Source organism: Marmota flaviventris, chromosome 5 (assembly GCF_047511675.1).
Source record: "Marmota flaviventris isolate mMarFla1 chromosome 5, mMarFla1.hap1, whole genome shotgun sequence".
NCBI lineage: Eukaryota > Metazoa > Chordata > Mammalia > Rodentia > Sciuridae > Marmota > Marmota flaviventris.
In genome coordinates, this window is record NC_092502.1 from 127,269,706 (window position 1) to 127,277,440 (window position 7,735).

Consider the following 7,735-nt stretch of genomic DNA (forward strand, 5'->3'; position numbering starts at 1 on the left):
GTGGAATAATTCCTTAATAAGTACAGCTGATTAAAGTCTAGTTATAGCCACACTGGGCTTCCAAGTACCACAATTAGAGTACAGTTTCACCTCCCAAATCTGAAGAAAAATACCTGTATCGAAGAAAACTCTAGTTACTGTCAACCACATAAATGAAAGTACTTGAATACCACAGCATGTATACAATTAGCTAATAAACTTCAACTCAATAATTATCTGAAATTAGGAAAGTAGAAAAGGGAGAAAGGAATGTTCTGCAAACCAACTCCACATTTTCCCCTAAAAGCATTGCTCTCCAGTGGTGACAGTCACAACATGTTTGGGAAAATGTTATTGGACCTCGTGGAGTTAACAATATAGTGTGGCTTTCAGCTAGGAGCAGAGCTTTAAAGCAGAGTCATAAGAATATTGTGGCAATTGTGTTCAACACCAGGGAAAAGAAGTAAAACAGCAAGATGTTGAAAATAATATATTTTAATGGAAAGAAACATAAAACAAACTTCACAATGGTGCCCTTTTAATGTACTCACGATAGCTGTTAATTTTGAAAAGGTAAGTGGACTGTTTATAACATTCAGAAGAAGGTAAATGTTAAGAAGGACTATTTGGGGATAATAGAAAGTGTGGTACTAAATCTTAAAGCAGTGGCTACTTAAAATCTTGCCATTTTCCAAATTTAGTCGGTGACCTAGAAAACTTGAACAGCTCAATGCCTGTGAGCTGCCTTATGGTAGATCAAAGAATCAGCTACACATTTGGACTTTTAATCAGTATAATGGATTCTGCACAAGTTAAAGATATCAGACCTTGGAAACAGCAAATTCTTCAAACATGAAATGAACTGAATGATAAAAGTCATAGGAGTTTAGAACTGTAAACTCTTTTACAGATAATCTAGTACAATTGCCTTTCCATACAAATGGAAAAAAAAAAAAAACAAAGCTCAGAAGATGAGAAGCTTTGCTCATCAAAATCACCTGTGAGAAAACCTTTACAATCATGACCTTTTTTTTTTTTTTTTTTGGTGATACCCTGGGACAATTAACCACTGAGCCACATCCCCAGCCCCTTCTCTATATATATTTTTTAGAGACAGCATTTCACTAAGTTGCTTTTGCCCTCAGTTGCTGAGGCTGGTGTTTTTTCCTAATTTTTTTTACTTGTTCTTTTAATTATACATGACAGTGGAGTATGTTTTGACGTATTATACACACGTGGAATACAACCTCCCATTCTCATGGCTGTACATGATGTGGAGTTACACTGATGGTGTATGAACATAGGAAGCAAAGTCCAATTCATTCTATTGTCTTTCCTATTCCCATCCCTCTTTCCTTCTCTTCATTCCCCTTTATCTAATCTAAAGTACTTCTATTCTTCCCTCCCCCTACGCCTTATTGTATGTTAGCATCCACATATCAGAGAGAACATCTGGACTTTGGTTTTTGGGATTGGCTTATTTCATTTAGCCCGATAGTCTCCAGATCCATTCATTTACCAGCAAATGTGATAATTTCATTCTTCTTTATGGTTGGGTAATATTGCATTGTGTATATATATACCACATTTTCTTTATCCATTAATCTGTTGAAGGGTACCTAGGTTGGTTGCATAGCTTAGCCATTGTAAGTTGAGCTGCTATAAACACTGGTGTGGCCATGCTAGGACGCCATTGTAGTATGCTGATTTTAAGTCCTTTGGATATAAACTGAGGAGTGGGATAACTGGTCAAATAGCGGTTCCTTTCCATGTTTTCTGAGGAATCTCCATACTGCTTTCCAGAGTGGTTGTACCAATTTGCAATTCCACCAGAAATGTATGGGTATACATTTTTCCCCACATCTGCTGAGTCTGCTTTGAACTTGCAATCCTCCTACCTTAGCCTCCTAAGCCACTGGGATTACAGGCACGCACAACAATGCCTGGCTGATCATGACTTTTTAACAAATTATTTAAATGCATGATGCCCTCAATAAGTATTTTTTTAATATTTATTTTTGAATTGTAGATGGACACAATATCTTTATTTTATTTACTTATTTTAATGTGGTGCTGAGGATCAAACTCTACTGCTGAGCCCCCCTCAATAAGTATTTGCTGAGTAAATATGTAGGTAAGTAACTTAGTCTTCCAAGAGATTTAATTATGCATCTCTGCATATAAGGCAATTGATATATATTAGATGCAAGATGTTTTATGTTGTTATCCACTTTAACTAGGATTTTTGAAATGTATGATACTGTTTAATTATTAATTTCAAAACATGATATTTATAACTAGTGTGGATAAGATTAAGGGCTCCAATTACAAAACCAGCCACCCACTCTCTCTAAAACCACTAAGGAAAACATGTCCTGAGAATAAGATGTTCTTGGGAACCAATCCCACTGCATTTTCTTTATGAACTGTGCTGACCATGCCCAGGTACTGAGCATTCTCTTACCCTTAGTGGCCTATTCTGTTTTCTCCTTCCTAAATTCTCAACTAATGCAATGAAAAAAGTCAAGAGTAGGATTCACAAAACAGACATTTTGAAAGAGTGCATGTCAGGTGGACTGCAGAATAGAAGGAGAAAGAAGCAAAAATCATCAAAGCACATAGGATTTATAGCTATTTGTTGGTAAATTGAGGAGCCTGATTTTGCTGAGAGAGAGAACCAGAAAACCATAAACATGTGTCTTCAAATTCTCCATACACTGACTGATGATATAACCTAAAAAATATGATATATTGATTTGCCAGGGCTATATAAGAAAATGCCATCAATTGGGTGACATTAGCAACAGCAATGTATTGTTTCATAGAGTCTAGAAGTCTAGAAAGGTGTCAATTCCTGTGCTGGCTATAGGGAAAGGATCTGTCCAGCTCTCACCTTTTGGTTTGTAGACTGCCATTTTCTCCCTGTGTCTCTATATCATCTGTGTATCTGTTTCTGTGTCCTAATTCCCCCTTTTATAAGAATTCCTGTCATATTGGATTAGGGCCCACACTAATGATCCCATTTAATTTTCTCACATCAGGAAAGATTCTAACAGGGAGAAGCTTGCTCAGAAGGATAAAGAGGGATATTCCAACAATTCAAAGGTTATCTTAGTTTGGATTTCTATTACAAATTACCACAGACTGAGTGACATATAAACAACAGACATTTATTTTTCACCATTTTGGAGGCTGGAAGTCTAATATCAGGTGCCAGTACGGTCCAGTTTTGATGAGGGCTTCCTTCCAGGTTGCAGATTCCCGACTTCTTATCATATCCTCAGGGGACAGACAACAGAAAGAAGCAATCTCTTGGGAACTTCTACAAGAGCACCAATCCCATTCATGAGCTCTCTGCCTTCCTAGCCTCATCTAAGCATGGTCACCTCCCAAAGGTCCACCTCCTAGTGTCATCACAACAGGAGTGGGAAGGTTTCGTTGTATGAATTTGGCAGCAGAAATATTCAGTCCCTAACAGAGCAACTAGAAAATTGAAAAAGTGGTAACACACTTACTCAAACCTTGAAAAGGAACCAAAAACATACATTGGAGAAAAGACAACCTTTTTAACAACTGTGCTGGCAAAAACAAGATATCCACACATAGAAAATTGAAACTAGAACCTCATCCTCACCCTGTACAAAAATCAACTCAGAATGAACCAAAGACCTAAATGTAATTTATGAAACCTTGAAACTGCTAGCAGAAAACATAGGGGAAATGCTTCAAGATAGAGGCACAGGTAATGTCTTCCTGAGTCAGACTACAATAGCTCAAGAAATAAAGCAAGAATCTAAAAATGTAATGGATTCTGGTACAGCAAAGGAAACAATCAACTAAGTGGAGAGACTGCCCACAAAATGGAAGAAAATCTGTGCCAATGGCTCTTCCTACAGGAAATTAATATCCAGAATATATAAAGAACTAAAAACACTTAAGATAAAAACAAATCAATAAATAAGCAAATGAACTGAAAATACACTTTTCAAAGAAATATGTAAAAATGGCTAATAATTATATGAAAAATGTCCAACATCCTTAGCCATCAGGGAAATGCAAATGAAAACTACATTGAGATTCTATCTTGCTTCCATCAGAATCCATGAATACAAAGGTCAAGAGTACAAATAATAATAAAATAAAAAGAACACAGATACACTGTTCGTGGGAATATAAATTAGTACAACCACTATGGAAATATGGGAAGGTTCCTAAAAAAATAAAAATAAAAATAGAACTACCATATATTTCAGCAGCACAACTCCTGGTATATACCCAAAGAAATTGAAGTCAGTATGCTATGAAGATTCCTGCTGACTCATGTTTATCACAGCACAATTCACAATAGCCAAGTTTTAGAACTAACCTAGGTGCCTGTCAATGGATGAATGGATAAAGAAAAGGTGGTATACACACACAATGAAATATTATTCAGTAATAAAGGAGAATGAAGTCATGCCACATGCAGGAAAATGGTTGGAAGTAGGCATCATCATGTTAGAAGCAAAATAAGCCAGAGTCACAAGGACAAATATTAATTTTTTTTTCATATGTGACATCTGGAAAAAAATTACATGAAAGTAGAAAGGTGACTTTAGAGAAGAGGAAGGGTATCAAGAAGGGGAGGGCAAGCAAGGGTAATTGGATTAAAAAATGTTACAGTGAAACCCAATATTCTGTATAACTAATATGTACTAGTGAAGAAGAAATAGGGCTTTTAAATGAAGCCAAAATAAATGAATGAATAAATTTGACTCCAATATCATATTAGTAAAGTTTTGAACTTTAAAATTTAAAACTTGAGAATCAAAGGATACTCAAAAAGAAAACAATTTAGAACTAGATTTATCTCACTTTTTAAAAACTGATTTGGAACATTATTTAGATTGTTAAGTTATCCCAACAAAAGGGATAATAGGCAAGATTGACAAAATTTATTCATATTCAAAATTTATTCATATTTATTCATATCCTGTCAAGATGATTTGTAGATTTTTCCTTTTTCTTTCTTTCTTTTCTTTTTTTTTTTTTTTTTTTTTTGTATCAGGGATTGAACCTAGAGGTGCTTAACCACTGAGCCACATCTCCATCTCTTTTTTATATTTTATTTAGAGACAGGGTCTCACTGAGTTGCTTAGGGCCTCACTAAGTTACTGAGGTTGTCTTTGAACTCAGATTCCTCCTGACTCAGCCTCCTGAGCCACTGAGATTACAGGCATGTACCACTGCACCCAGCTGATTTTTTATTTTTAACTAAATTTACTCCCATGCTTAACAAACAAAAATAATACTAATTATGTAAGTCCAGTGTGGTGTGTAATTTATTTATTTTTTGCCTTCTTGAATTTAATGTAAGTAAAGTTATCTTTAACAAAAGTATGCATGCTCTTTTATGCCAAACACTATAATATACAAAAATAAAATAACCAGTAATAAGTTTGAACAAGATGAACTATCTCCACCAGTAGAAATTATAATCATTGATGGCAATATGAAGAACACATACACCAAAAAATGGAAAGATATTCAGTGTTCATGGATTGGAGAAATATATTTTTAAATTTCCTTACTATTCAAAGTGATAAGTATACTTAATGTGATCCTTATCAAAATGTCCATGACATTCTTTACAGAAATATTAAAAAATCCATGAGATTCATATGGAATTACAAAAGGCTAAGAATAATCAAAGCAATCTTGAGCAAAATAAAGCTGAACACATCAAAACACCTAATTTCAGAACATACTACGATGCTATATGGATCAAAAAATCATGATTTGATGTAAAAACAGGAACATACACCAATAGAACAGGATAGAAAAATCTATAAATTAACCAATGTACTTATAGCCAATTGATTTTAGACAAAGTTTATGCAGTGAAGTAAGTACTATCTCTTTTTAAAATTTTATTGTTTGGATATGTGGTATCCCCCAAAAGCTCACATGTGGACAATGCAAGAAGGTTCAGAGAAGAAATGATTGGATTTTGAGAGTCTTAACTCAATCAGTGAGTTAATCCCCTGATAGGGATTAACTGAGTGGTAACTGAAGTGGTAGGGTGTGGCTGGAGGAGGTGAGAATTAGGGCATGGGCTTTGGGGTATATATTTTGTATCTGGAAAGTGGAGTCTCTCTCTCTACTTCTTTTTTTTTTAATTGAAACTGATTTTTTTAAATTATTTTTTTTAGTTTATATGTGACAGCGAAATGCATTACAATGCATTACAATTCTTATTACATATATACAGCACAATTTTTCATATCTCTGGTTGTATACAAAGTATATTCACACCAATTCATGTCTTCATACATGTACTTTGGATAATAATGTCCATCACATTATACTATCATTTCTAACCCCATACCCCCTCCCTTCCCCTCCAACCCCTCTGCCCTATCTAGGGTTCATCTATTACTCCCATGCTCCCTCTCCCTATTCCACTATGAATCAGCCTCCTTATATCAGAGATAATAGTCAGCATTTGGTTTTTTGGGATTGGCTAACTTCATTTAGCATCTTCTTCTCTAACTCCATCCATTTACCTGCAAATGCCATGATTTTATTCCTTTCTAATGCTGAGTAATATTTCATTGTGTATATATGCCACATTTTTGTATCCATTCATCTACTGAAGGGCATCGAGGTTGGTCCCACAGTTTAGCTATTGTGAATTGTGCTGCTATAAACATTGATGTGGCTGTGTCCCTATAGTATGCTGTTTTTAAGCCCTTTGGGTATAGACTGAAGAGAGGGATAGCTGGGTCCAATGGTGGTTCCATTCCCAATTTTCCAAGAAATCTCCATACTGCTTTCTATATTGGTTGCACCAATTTGTAGTCCCACCAGCTGTATATGAGTGTACCTTTCCCCACATCCTCGCCAACACTTATTGGTGTTTCTCTTTATGATAGCTGCCATTCTGACTAGAGTGAAAAAATATAGAACGCTTCAAGAATTTGCGTGTCATCCTTGCACAGGGGCCATGCTAATCTTCTCTGTATCGTTCCAATTTTAGTATATGTGCTGCTGAAGCTAGCACAGGCTGTGTAATTTAAACATATCAAAAAATTATAATTGTTACATCAGCTAATTTTTAGCTAAAACAAAAACAAAAATATTCTTTTTAGATCTACGAATAATAACTTGAAATGCTTTTGAAACCATAAGTAAATGATAACCCCACTTACATATCATAGATAAAGATACAGATTATGTTTCTGCCCCAAAAAAGAGAACTATACTGGGACACACTCTCTAATCAAAGCAAACACTTGGCCATGTTTAAGAATTTTTAAGAAAGCTTAAAGATCAGAAAGAGAAGCATCAAGATTATTTTACTGAGGAAGCAGAGCAGGTGACCAGCCAATAGTTATGAATTCTTCATTGGCCCTGAATAAAACCAGTTTTGCAGTGTTAGATACACAGAACAGTCAGCAGTCAACCCCTTGGCTTACATTTCTCCTCACTGGGAAATAATTCTTCAATTAACAAAAGCTCAATGTGAAAAAAAAAAAAAAAAGATATACCCACTAGTCACATTTCATTTTTACTTAAAATAATTTCCTCAAGCAACACATGAAGCATTTTTAACCTAGATTATCAATTTGTGAATAGTCACTCATACTTTTCAAGTAAGACTTCCTAACCCATATTTCCCTGTTTTATTGATAACTTCTTATCATAAGCATAATAATTTTAAAATGAAAAATCTATAAATTAACCAATTTTAATAATTTTAAAATGATATATTTGT

At 34.8% G+C, this 7,735-nt stretch overlaps 1 non-coding gene across 1 annotated transcript; it reads right to left on the bottom strand.

Moving 5' to 3' along the window:
• Positions 1–6,914: 6,914 nt before the first annotated feature.
• On the bottom strand, positions 6,915–7,021 carry LOC114107109 (U6 spliceosomal RNA). The gene has a single exon (XR_003585286.1). It is a non-coding gene; the product is annotated as a U6 spliceosomal RNA (small nuclear RNA).
• Positions 7,022–7,735: the final 714 nt, after the last annotated feature.